This window comes from Phocoena sinus, chromosome 10 (genome assembly GCF_008692025.1).
Source record: "Phocoena sinus isolate mPhoSin1 chromosome 10, mPhoSin1.pri, whole genome shotgun sequence".
NCBI lineage: Eukaryota > Metazoa > Chordata > Mammalia > Artiodactyla > Phocoenidae > Phocoena > Phocoena sinus.
The window spans coordinates 29,931,399-29,945,697 of NC_045772.1; positions in this window are offsets into that span (position 1 = coordinate 29,931,399).

Sequence of the window (14,299 nt, forward strand, 5' to 3'; positions counted from 1 at the left end):
GATGAAAGATGCAATGAAAATTATTTGAGGAGAGAAATAATCATTTTATATCTTCATTGGATTCCACACCCAAGACATATTCTAGTAGTATTATATTTATAGCTTAAAAATAATATTATAGTCACACTCAGAAGGAAATAAAATGAACTGTATACCAGAAAGCTCGAGGGAGGATATATTTACCTGTTCAGACTTACGTTAATCATCAGCCTTGACAAATTGTCCTAGTCTCTGGTCCAGATTACCCAATAGGGCATCATGTGACTCTTTCCTGTCCATGATCACACACCTTTCTGTCTCTATTTCCCATGTATCCTCAACAGACCCTCCCCCACCCCCGACTAGAGTGGAGAGTTTATGGCCCCACAGCAACACACATTCTTTTCTATATTAAATGCACTTTCCCTTAAATCTTTTGATGTGATAAAGTTTACCTTAAGTACCTGTTGCTGTTTGAAAACTTTTCTCATTACTGAAGTTACAAAGATCATTCCCTCTTTAGTCTTCTGTACAACAGGTTGTTTCATTATCAGGCCCTGATAAGCATGTATGGCCATAAAAGTAGTGAGCCCAGGAAACAATTGGGTTACAAGTGTTTATATTAATTTAAATCTTTTACTTACTTGCAAAAAGTAAACATATTCTACTTTTCTTCTTCATCATTAGATGTGATGCTGTAGCTTCCAGTGCATTCATTCTGGAGAAAGAAAAAGACTTAACTGAAGTATGCTGATATGGCCTACCAAGTCCATTATCCAGGAATTTCTTATCTTTGCTTTAATTTTACAATATTTTGTGAAACCAGAGCCTTATAAATACGGCATTAAGTGAAACATTATAATTTTTCAAGTTTGTCAGAGCACCTACCAAGGAGAGATGTCCAGAATGATGCTAATACAGTGGTTTGACACAATATTGCCTATATAGTATAATAAGCTAAAAATGTCTCTGATCCACTGATCAGTTTGATTTTCTCTCTTAGGGACATTTTTAGTGATGAAGGTGGATTGATGATTTTTACTCTATCATGGGTGCTTTAATTATCATCACACATAAAGAGTTTTAGGTAACTCATAGGCTTGAAGACCATAGCAGTATATCCAACTATCCAACTTTATTTCATTATCATAATTTTGTCAAGTACAAAAATTTCACATTGTGCCTTGTAGCTGTTGATAGAGGATGATCAAAAATGAAAGAAAATTTACTAAATTAATTGCTCATGTCATTAAGATAAACAATGAGTTAATTCACATAACCAGTTGTTTACCATTTGTTTTGAAGAATTTTTTCTTCATTTAAGAAAATTGACAATGTAACTCTGAATTTGAAAGCTATGACCAGTACCTTTTCCAACAAAGTAAGCATATATTCGTGTGTTGTGAAGTAAGCCAAGTTTTTAAATTCCTGCTCCATTTCTTTACAAATCTGCTTAGAAGAGATATATATTCATACAATTTCTTTTATGAAATTTATTATTTTGTCATCTCATGTATACCTTGAGAAAATCAAGAGGCAGAGCTTTGGAGAAGAGATATCTCAGGGAATGATGAAGTAACTTGCAGTGACTCTAACACTGCCAGGTAAGAGGTTGGACACACTAGCAGTTTCTCCACTGTGATTGTCATATATTTAGCCCCATATAACCATTTATCCACAATTTTTTTTCTACTTTATACCAGGCACATTGATAAATTCATAGGCTGTTTAAAATATCTTTCAATGGTAATGAGAGCTACAATTTTAACATTTTTTATTTGTGAGCCATTGTACCTAACATTTCACCTGCTTTATTTCATTTATACTCTCCCCCTACATACACCAAGACATAAAAACAAATAATAATAAACACCTTAAAATCTAACATTGGACATCAGACATTTTTCTATTTACCACAAAGTGGTTAAGTAACATTCCCATCTCTTCTCTGCTAATAAGTGCATAGCTGGGATTTGAAGCCACAAATTTAATTGCAGAGATTCCCTCTGACACATTACTCATTTGGCGATCAAGGGATTGAATAATAGGTTTATCTTCATAGAAAATATCTTTAAAAATACTGCAATTGATGAACAAGAATGCTGCAAAGCCCTATTTCTTCTTCTAACTCTTACAAAGAAGATGTTCGAAACCTCGGGAGTTTCCCTGGTGAAATCTGAAATTGGCCCTTGTACACAGAAGGTAAGGAGAGACTGAAGACAGAAGCAGATGACTCCAGACTGACAGGTGGCAGGTTTAATGAGCAAGAGGATTTATATACACAGCTCGTCTTGGGTGGCTACAAAACATGCAGATCTCGACACCTGCCTGCCAGAATCTTTAAAATCCATGTAGAGGCCTTGACTGGGTTCAGTCATGTAGACTGTCCAGATGGTCTCAACAACACATTGCTCTCTCGAGGGTGGGAATGATGGGCAGAGCAGGGGAGGGAGGTGAGGAGCCTCCCACTGCCTGAGCCCAGCTCTCAGGTCAACCGGCGGTCAAGTCCTCTCAATGATCTCCTCCAACAAAAGGCATAGACCAAATTGTAACTACTAATGTATTGTAAAATATATTATTTATATCTTAAATAGAGCCCATTATTTGCACATCAGTTGATAGAAGAATATTTTACATTTGGCTTCTTCTTTTTAACCTTAAATATAATTGATTCTTTATGCCCATCTCTTCTAATTATATGAGTGTCATTTTCTAAGGTAATCCTTAAAGAGAATTTGGAGGATGTTTCTGGTGACACTTATTACTTTTTTATACATATATATTTTATGCGTTCCTTGCCCAGAGTGTTATGCAGTTTTAAGGTGAAAACACTCTGGCTGTTTTTCTTAAATATTTCTATAACTGATTTTTGATCATGTCATTCAATTATCAAGAAAGAAAAAACAATGTTTGGGCCCAAACATATTTTAAGGAGCAATCTCAGAGCTGCCTGTGCTTTCACAGACTGATGGCAGCAGCTTACTTCTAATTGGCCAGTTGTGGTGCTGTCCTCATTGTAGACAATGTCATACCTTTAATAACTACAAATGATTTGGGGTTATTACAAATATCCCTCATTATCTTGAACACTTTCATCAGGTTGTAGGCAAATAGTTCAAATTACTGTCTTTTATTAATTAATCCATATTCTCAATTAAAAATACAATCTTTAAAAGCTAACACTTGAAAGGTATACAGGCAGAATGTCATTTTAGTGGATGGGTATTAATTATTAGCATCTGCCATCAATTCCCTGTTCCTCAGTGAAGGCTAATTTCCTTTGGGGACAATCCAGGTACCTTCCCTCCCACTAGGAGGCCTGACGACTATGATCACTGCCTCATCTTTTCCTTTCCTCTCTGTCCCTCAGAGCAAGCCCATGAACTAAGCTCGCAATCAGGCTGCAAAAAGACAAATATCTCAAAGATTTAAACTGAAAGCCTTAGCCAGATTCTGAGGATCTCTACAAACTGCCCTCATGGTTTTTCTATAAATATACATCCAGCTAAGCTTCCTACATAATCTTCCAGCCTAACAAGTTCAAAGTTCTTATTTTCTTTTGCAAATATCTCATTCATTTCTATTTCCACGTTTTGTCTGCACCTCTTACTACTGCTGGATTTTTACTTAAAATGTCTTCTTTCCCTGTCAATATGTATCCTTACAAAATTAATTCTCCTTCTAACCTCCAAAATTTCTCCCTGATTTCTCCATCCCATGCTCATCTCTTATGTCTTTGATCTTCTATAGAATTTATATTTGTAGCTTTGGGTACTAGATTATTATTATATAGATTAGTGCCTTTGGGCATTGTATTATACACTGTTTTGTAATGCGTGTATTTTCTGAGTCCACATTTCTCAATGAACTTATAGACTCCATAAAGACAAAGGCTTCTTTCAGCAACCATATAAAATAACTGTTAAATTATTAACAGTTATAAATTATAAATTAACAGTTATAAATTATAAATTATTTACATATAAAATAACTGTTCAGGGGCTTCCCTGGTGGCGCAGTGGTTGAGAGTCCGCCTGCCGATGCAGGGGACACGGGTTTGTGCCCCGGTCTGGGAAGATCCCACATGCCGCGGAGCGGCTGGGCCCGTGAGCCATGGCCGCTGAGGCTGCGCGTCCGGAGCCTGTGCTCCGCAATGGGAGAGGCCGCGACAGTGAGAGGCCCGCGTACCGAAAAAAAATAAAAAATAACTGTTCAAATATATTTGTCAAATTGAATATTACCATATGTTTTTGGTCATTTCTGAAAATCTGTAGAGAGGTATTTTAATTCCTTAGCTTTTATAGTTTAATGACTTTTGTGAGTTTAATATGCCAAGTTTTTCTGGTCCAGAACAAAGACTGAGGTGCCAAAAAGTGTTTGAACTCCGTACATAAATGCATTTAAATCAAAGTCTATGTGTCTTAATTTCTTAACCTGAAAATGTACAAATATCTAACTCAACTCATGAACATTGTTCATCTTATGAGAAAGAAGGCAGTATTATTCGACTCAAAAGGAAAGTCAAGATTATTCTGTAAGTCTTTTGATTCCATTAACTAGACTTTGGATGTGTGGCCATATAGGTCATGACAATTACAATTTAAGTGGTCTAACAAATATTTATTGAACATTTGCTCTGTGCAAGCCTCTATGAAAAGTGCCAGAATAAGATGCAATTACTGCATGGAGAAGCTGACAGTATGTGAGAAAAACTATCTCATAAAGATATAATTAAACATAAGAAGTACAATAAGAGATGTATGCATAGAGTACTGTGATGACATGGACCAGAGTATATTGTGTAAATGTTATATTTAAATGAACCTACCTTTTCACCTATATTTACAGCCATCTACTAACGTGCATTTTGACCATTACACTTTGAAGAGAAGATACTAATGGTGTTAGGAAGTCAGTAGAATTACACGAAATTTAGATTCATAATACCTGGATTTGAGTACCAACTTCACCACCTATTGTATGACCTTAAGAAAGCTGTAAAGTAATTTGTGTCACTTATTTGTTATATTGTTTTTAAAAAAGTAGTAACATCTACTCAAGTTATCATACTAAGATATCGATAATAATTTATAGATAAAATTACCTACAGTCTGTTTCTTGCTACTTAATTCTGGTTGGGATGAAGTGAAGGAGATATTATGTTTATGACCTGGGTTTTTTCCTTTAAACAAACTTATTAAATTCATTCTCCCCCTTCATGAAAGTCTTGAAAATGGGAGTCATAATGATATTAATGTGCTGGATTCAAAGAGTATGTTGTGTCTTCAAGGGCACAATGAAGACCAGACCATTCTGTATTAGTTTTCATGAGCTGTCTTAGAGAAATATTTGGTTTTTAGTTATGTCAAATCTAACATCCTGAAGTGAGACTGCAAAGATAAATATCTCCCACTCTTATTCCCCAAAGAGTAGCCTTACTCTGATGGAGACGGGTAGGAAGAATGTGCCACGGACAGCTTATGGGGGGGAGGCTAATGTTCCTAACCATAAGGGATGCTAAGTTATCTCTAGGGAATTTAAATGATGTTACTGGAACTGCTATGAGCTAGCAACTGAAAATGGGGGGTCCATATGCAGCCAAGAATAGGTCCAACAGAATTATCAACATTGAGTCCATTGTTAACCTTATTTATCCCAGATAGAAAGGCTCAGATCTTGAGATTCTTCCACTTCAGAATAACAGGTGGGAGATTACAAATGGGAACACTGGATACCTTAGCATCTTTTCTGTTTGTCTACTACTTTTTTAACCCCTTGAGCTAAGTGTATATTTCTTTGTTAAAAACTGTAAATATCCTGGAAACAGTGAAATGTGAAAGACTGAAATTGGGTGACTCTAAATTCCTGATGTTAGTGAGGAACCCATTCTGCATGTGAGATTTTATATATATATATATATATATATATATATATATATATATATATATATAAATTATCACTGTTACTCATTTTAATGGTAGAAATTATTTTAAAAGTATTGATTTATTAAACATTAGTAAATGTTGACTTCCAGTTTCTGATCTGGCATTTAAGGAACTTAGAAGTTGCCACTATATTCTAACGATAAGCGAAAAGCTGAAAAAACTGAAAAATGAACAACACTTCTTAGATCTGTCAGAGAAGTGAAGCCACAAGTCAAATCACTACCCCCAAAACTGGAGAGACAAATAAGCAAACACAGAGAACCATAACTTACTGTAGCAGAAACCCACAAGCAGATAACAACCAATTCCAGGGTAAGAAAGCCTGCACTGTAACTGACAAATTGCCAGAGGCTCAGTGTGGACAATTCTGAGAATTTAAAGCTCCAGGGAGATCCCAGTCACAGGGGTGAGGAGTGACTTACACTGTTGTGAGTTTTATCTCCAGGAACTCTACCTGTTCTCACAGTGAAGACAGAGGGAAAATCTCCTCATGCTTCTGGGAGGAGGAGAGGAAATATAACCATTTTGAAATACACCAGAGCATTCTGTGTTTTTTAGGATACCTGCCCGTGGGAGAAAATAACCTGCTGGAGTTTTATCAGAACCTACGTGACCTGAGGGAAGGGAAACACCCAGCTCTATCTAGCCTTCCACTTGGGAAGAGAGAAATACCCAACTCGAGCCCCCTCTAGCCATCCTTTCCCACCTAATGGGAGGAGGGACATACTGAGAAGCACCAGTGAAGTTCACAGAACAGGGTCACAGGCTCATCAAAAGATTACACACTTAATCTCCGCGGCATGTGGGATCGTCCCAGACCGGGGCACTCCCCTTCCCCACACCTTACCACTACATCACAAAAGTTCTATTTACCACAGTTCCCTTTACATAATATATCAAGTTCACCTTTCAGCAAAAAATTACAAGGCATACTAAAAGGCAAAAAACCCTACAATTTTAAGAGACAGAGAAAGCGCATCAGAGCCAGACCCAGATAAGGCAGGAATGATGAAACTATCAAACCATGATGTATTAACAGCAATACTGCTGATGTATTAATAGCAATACTGCTGATGTATTAATAGCAAATAAACATTAGATGATTTCATGATCTGAATTAGTCTCTTCAATATATTTAACTTGTTTCTCAATTAACAGAACCCAATAATAAGTGGTTACACATATGGTTCCAAATAAATTTATTTTAGGTTTAAAAGTTACCTGGGGAAGTTTTTATTAGGATATGTACTTTTTTAAAAAAAGAATTGAATATTGTTTGGAAATAGGTTGTTTCAGAGGTATAAACTCAAAATGTTGAGAGGACATGCATGAAGCAGTTGTAATGAAAATGGAATGAAAAAGTTTCATTTCTTAGTTGTGACCTTCACTATTCATGTCAACTTGGAAGGATCCTTCATTTTCTTAGATTCAATTTCTTCATCTATATAAGGTTCATCTGGCATCCTTAATATGATAATTACTGTGATAATTAAAAGTGCATCTTTACTGAGAGAGCAGGAGAGGGAGAGGGGAGCCAAGCCCAGTGACTGATAAATAGTATTCAGCAATGGTTATTCTATATTGAGCTCAATATGTGTCAGGCACTGGTAAATATTTTGTGAATTTTAATCACAACACCAGTATGATATTGGTGTTATTATCCCAATGCAGATTTGAAAAATTTAAACAATTTCTCCAAGGTCACATGGCTAGAAACCAGCATAGTACGCAAAATCATGTCAGTCTGATTAATCAGCATATAGGCCTTCCCAGGATTGATTGATGGATGGGAATTCGTTTATATTGACAAGCAGAAAAATAATATTACCTAGATCTCTCCATTAGAGTCTAAATGACTTGGCAGAAACTGAGTGAAAATCAAGATGAAATGGCCTGTGGGATGTGCTGGGAATCTGAGGTGAATAACAAGAGAATATCTAGAAATATCTAGAAATGAATTTATCTAGGCAAGAGGAAAGGAACAGAAACAAAAACCATGAGGTTCTGCCCATAGCTTCCTCCTTAAATTTTTCTGGACTTTTTTTTTTTTTTTGCCAATATGCGTTAAATAATGAGAAAGAGCTGAAAAGCATTAAACATTTTTAAGCATAAATTACTGAGGAAAGTGGTTGCCTAGCAGCAAAAATACACTGTTTTGACATTATAATGAGGATTGATGAAACATTAAAATAGTTCATTTTAGAAGCTTAGGGTTGCTTTGGAAATGTAAGGCCATCTGGGTTTTTTTTAGTTTTTTTAAAAGAGGCTTTGTATTAGTTTTTTATGCTATGTAACAAATTACTAAAAACTTAGCAACTTAAAACAACACTCATTTTATTATCTCACAGTGTCTGTAGGTCAGAAGTCTGGGCACAGCTTAGCAGGGTCCCCTGTCAGGGTCTCTCAAAGTGTCAGCTGGAGTATGTTCTTATTAGGAGTCTGGACTAGGAACAGATCGGTTTCCAAGCTCTCTCAGTTTGGGCCAGAATTCATTTCCTTGAGACTATGAAATTCCTGGCTGCTTACTTCTTCAAAACCATAAAAAGAGAAGATATCTCTCATTTGGCATCTCTGCCTTCAGGAAAAGCCTAGGTCCTCTTTTTAAGACTCACCTGATTAGGTGAGCCCCACTTAGAATAATCTCTTTGATTACCTCAAAATCAACTTTTATATCTAAAAGAATCCCTTTACCTTGGCATTACAACTTGTCACAATTACAGGAGTGATAGCCAGTCACCCTTGTCATAGTCTACTGGTCAGAAGCAGATCACAGTTTCTGCCAAATCTCAAGGGTGGATACTAGGTTTCAAAAATCATGGAGACCACCCTAGGGTATGTCCACCACAGGCATGAACTGATAGCTCCATTCTTATCTTCCTTACCACAACTGAGACAATGAGATTAAAGATCAACATTAAAATTATTTCACATGGTCAGCATTCTTTTACTAGACAAGTTATCTTTATAGCACTTTAAAAAATGATTATTCATGAATTGCACAGAAATAATTTCTTAATCCTTAGATTAAAGTACATCTCTCAGTGCATTACCTCCATAAATAGGAAATAAGCAATGATTCTTTAAAAACAGATATAAGGAAGTTTTAAAAACTCAACCGATAGGGTAAAGCTCTTTTACTAATTTTAATACAAGTTTTACTTCTAATCTATTAGAAAAGTTTTATTTTACTAGATTTTCCAGTATCTTTTTTGGGGTAGGATATAAACAGAATTAACGTATAAGAAGAAACTAGTGGGGCTTCCCTGGTGGCGCAGTGGTTGAGAGTCCGCCTGCTGATGCAGGGGACACGGGTTCGTGCCCCGGTCCGGGAAGATCCCACATGCCGCGGAGCGGCTGGGCCTGTGAGCCATGGCCGCTGAGCCTGCGCGTCCGGATCCTGTGCTCCGCAACAGGAGAGGCCACGACAGTGAGAGGCCCGCGTACCCAAAAAAAAAAAAAAAAAAAAAAAAGAAACTAGTAACATATTATTTATACCATAAAAAACTATCAACTTTGATGGCTATCTAAATTATTTTTATTAAATGAAAGTATGTCAATCTTACCAAAATTATTTTATAACACACCACATTAATGCTTTTCATCTCTCATTAATTTTGGTACACAAACTATTCGAATAACTTTGACATTTTGTATTTCTTTCTTGAGCAGAACTAATACATAATTCTGTGTAGATTCTTTCCTATAGGTGAATCTTAGTTTGGTAAGTTACGTTCATCTGAATCTACCAGATACCAGTGTCAAAAAATAATTCTCCCTCTAATTTTAAATGGAGTCAAAAACACAAGAAAAAAAATCACAGAATCTGCTTGAATCAGTCTAATTGCATTACTTAAATTTGTTTTTAATTCACCATACAGTGTCTGCTTTTCACCATGTTTCTGGTTGCTAGATATTTTGGCTTTAAGTTTTAAAAAATTAATAATGAAACATATAATTAGACTTTTAACTTTTCATGAATCACTTGAATCGATTTTTTTTTTTTTTTTTTTTGTGGTACGCGGGCCTCTCACTGCTGCGGCCTTTCCTGTTGCGGAGCACAGGCTCCGGACGCGCAGGCCCAGCGGCCATGGGTCACGGGCCCAGCCGCTCCGCGGCATGTGGGATCCTCCCGGACCGGGGCACGAACCCGCGTCCCCTGCATCGGCAGGCGGACTCTCAACCACTGCGCCACCAGGGAAGCCCGAATCGATTTTTTAAAAAAATCATCTAACTTGGATGACTTCTATTCATTGAAATCCTGACATATGTTGATTATAGAAAAGTACTACTGTAAGCAAGTCCAACCTGAGTCCTATAGCTTTTTGAAATTGCCTTTCTTTTGATAAATAAAATGAGTTGATTTCTCATTCCATATGGGAAGTCAATATCATCATCAACATTTTGAGGATGGCAAAGAATAGTTCTTACTTTTTCTTAGTTTTCACTTGTCACCTCTTGTTCTGATTTCCTACTTCACCCCTCAATTCTCAGTTCACTGGCTCTCTCTCCTTTAAAAATTTTTATTTGTAATTTTATCAGTTATTTATGCATCTAGTTTAATTAGACAAATACTTTTACAAGACATTTATATAAAAAAATAGTAACCCCTGTACACTCAAACCCAATTATTGCTCCCCTGTGACAACTTCAAGTGTTCTGGCTTATACTTTTGATATTTATTTATATATCAGTTGAAGGCAACAGTCCTATATAGAAAGCCCTGTATTCCCACAAACAGACATCCTAGAGGGCAGGTCATAAGCATACAATTAAATAGTAATAGGTAAGGAAAGTGTTAATTCTTTTACTTAAACATCAACTTACTGTTGGCTACAAGAAATTGATTTCTTTGTATCTGTTTTCACTACCTATTGACCAGAGCTCTATTATAGAATTGTTGCATTGCGTTCTAATCATTTTTATCAGCTTTCTTCTCATTTAGACCATGAAGTCCTTAAATATTCTTAATATTCATATTTAAAGCTGTACATATTTTCTAAGCAAACATCTGCCACATAGTAAGTTCCTAACAAATATTTAACTAAATCAAATTTTAATAATTTTAGATGTTATCTGTTTTATGTTGTGTACTCATTTGCTATTGTACTAGACTCTTTGAGGACCTATAATTCTTTTAGGTTTCAGAGGCATGAAGCCCACACAGAGAGTCACTACACTAACATTTACTGTCTTATTGCTGGAACCCTGGGATCCTAAAAGTACTTCAGGTTTGTATACTGCAAAGGGAAATATACAAAATAAAATCATTGTCTTCTTTTCTCATAAAATCCCTTAGTAGCAGCATAAAACTGAGAGAAAGACAAGCCATCCAAGAGGAGAAGGGTTATTGAGGAAAACTAGGTAGAGCTATTGCCATTTGCTTCTCTACAAGTATTTTAATGCCAAGTTTAATGGATCATGGAATGTCTAGCAACCAACAATTTATTTTACCGCTGGTAATTTTAGGACAGACATCCAGACAGAACTCTAGTCTAGCTTTAATCTTTTCCACAAAGTAGACATTCTAAAATATGAATAATTACCACAGTAAGGAAGAATATCTACTATGTGAAAAACATTTTAAATAGATTATCTCTAATCCTTTTAAAAACTGACACAGAGAATATGTTAGTTATGACTGGCTGCAAGTAATAGAAAGCAACTTGATCTAGGTTAAGAAAACTAGAGTAGTTATTGTAAGGATACAGAAGTGGCTAATGTAGGCCAAAGACAGGCATATAACTAGAACTAAGAAAAACTGAAACCAGACACTGGTTATTTGTCAGAAATTCTGTGTTTCTTCTTTTATTTTCCCTGTATACTTCCTGGCTTCTATTTATAACTCCAGCCCACACTAAGGAACTAGGGGTGTTGGCACAGGTCAGTTTAGGAATTCTCCAGTGTAAGCTGGCAATGCACATATTAGAATAATATATATTAAACTGACCATAAAATTATATTGGCCTTGACATCCAAACAAAAGTCAGAAAAAATGATTTATGTTATAGAAATAGCAATACAGGAGATTCTCAGTGTTGCAATTTAGAGCACTGTTTAATAATTAGTACAGCTTCATTTCAGAGAGAAACATTTCTTATTGTTATTATTATACCCAACATGACTGTACATATTCAGCCAAATTCAATCATGGTTTTAATTTTTTTTCCAGTAGCTAAAATAGTAGATTATAGCGATTGTAAAATTAATCTAAATCTTGCATTTGTTTTGTCTCCTGAAGGCCTAAATTTTTTAAAAGTCTATCTTCAATGCCATTTCTTACTGTTTTTTGTTTTTGTTTGTTGGTTTTTTTTTTTTTTTTTTGCGGTACGCGGGCCTTTCACTGTTGTGGCCTCTCCCGTTGCGGAGCAACAGGCTCCGGACGCGCTGGCTCAGCGGCCATGGCTCACAGGCCCCGCCGCTCCACGGCATGTGGGATCTTCCCAGACCAGGGCACGAACCCGTGTCCCCTGCATCGGCAGGCGGACTCTCAACCACTGCGCCATCAGGGAAGCCCTTTAATGCCATTTCTTGAGGTTTGTGATGTTTTTGCTCTTTCTGATTTACAGAACAATCATATTTATTTTTACTTTTATAATTCCACTTATGTTGGAGCACAGAGAATCCTCTGTGCACTATTCTTTGTAATTTGAAAAGTATATTGCATTATGTTAGAGACTATTTTAAACTGCATTAATTATGAAGTCAAACAATATACATTTCATGAAATCAAATAAATTTTTATAGAATATCATTCTGGGGACAATGTTTTTCAGAAAATATTATGCAGATGAATTTAACAATATATTTTTTGAAAGTTTTGGAAGATTTTAGAGTTGACATTAACAGAACAAATAAACATAATGTTGAAGGCATATTTAGTATCCTAAATCTTTGCAACTCATAAAGGTGTTTGTAATTCGTTAAAAAATACATGGTAAAGTGATTTAATATAAATGAATTTAGAATCAATAAAATGTTTGACTACCTTCATCTTGGCATGTATCAATATGTATTAATATTTTGATTGGACAAATTATTAGTGATATTGTTCATTTTTTAATTGAGCAATAATTTATTAAATATCTGCTATGTGTCTCATATAATGAAAAGTTAAACAAGTGTGAGATACAGATTTTCTTCACAAGGTATCTCATGAAGTCAGACAAATAACTGGCTTTAAAATACACATGTTGGGGTTTCCCTGGTGGCGCAGTGGTTGAGAGTCTGCCTGCCGATGCAGGGGATACGGGTTCGTGCCCCGGTCCGGGAAGATCTCACATGCCGTGGAGTGGCTGGGCCCGTGAGTCATGGCCGCTGAGCCTGCGCGTCCGGAGCCTGTGCTCCACAACAGGAGAGGCCACAACAGTGAGAGGCCCACATACCGCAAAAAAAAAGAAAAAGAAAAAAAAAAAATTACACATGTAACAAAAACTTTAGAGAGATATTGAATAAAATACCTTAGAGACAGAAGGGATTGATTTTTTCTCTTTGGAGCACATCAGAGAAGAAAAGTGAAATTACCATTTATTTTTCATAACTGTTTTTGTATTTAAGTATCCATTTTACATGTGAGGAAACTGGGTTTCATATTGCAGAAAAAATCTTCTAAGATTCAATCACATAGGTACAGAGTTTGAAATGTCATATGATTTTTGCTTCACTATTCCTGTCATTTGTTGCTCTAAAGAACTCTTCAATGAGGAAATACCATTAAACAAAGCATTAAGGAATAAGGAGTTTGTATTAGGAACAAAGTTAAGGGGAGAAAGAACAGTTCTGGAAGAATGAAGAGGATCTGGGAATAAAAGAAAAGTTTGAGCTAAAATGTAGAATGTGAAATTTGCAGGAGAGCGAGGAGGGTGAAAAGATATTTAAATTATGATTAGTCTTTAAATCATTCCAGTTATGAGTATCATGCTGAATTGTGGGCAAGACAAGGGAAAATACTGAACAGATATATGTCTTAGTAAAATAATTTCAAGATCATTAAGGAGAGATAAATGAGATACAGAGATCAGATAATCTGTTCTTGTTTTGAGTCCAGATTAGAAGCAAAGCAAGCCAGAATAGAGAAGGCAGGGGATGGATGAAATAAAGAAATAATAAAGATTGAATACTCCCAGTGGGTAAGTGTAGGGAGGAAATACATAAAAGGTGAAAAGGAAGGTATGAAGTCGGTAACTAGTTTTGTTTATTTATAAAATATTAAATTGATAGATTATTTTATACTAGCATATCTGTGTTTGGCATTAAGGGTGCTGGAACATTAAGATTTCAAATGTTAGAAAACATCTATTATAGCCTTATGGGGTAAACAGTGCATCAGCTGCTTCAGATTATTTTTGTGAAGAACAGCACAAAGACATTATTAATTT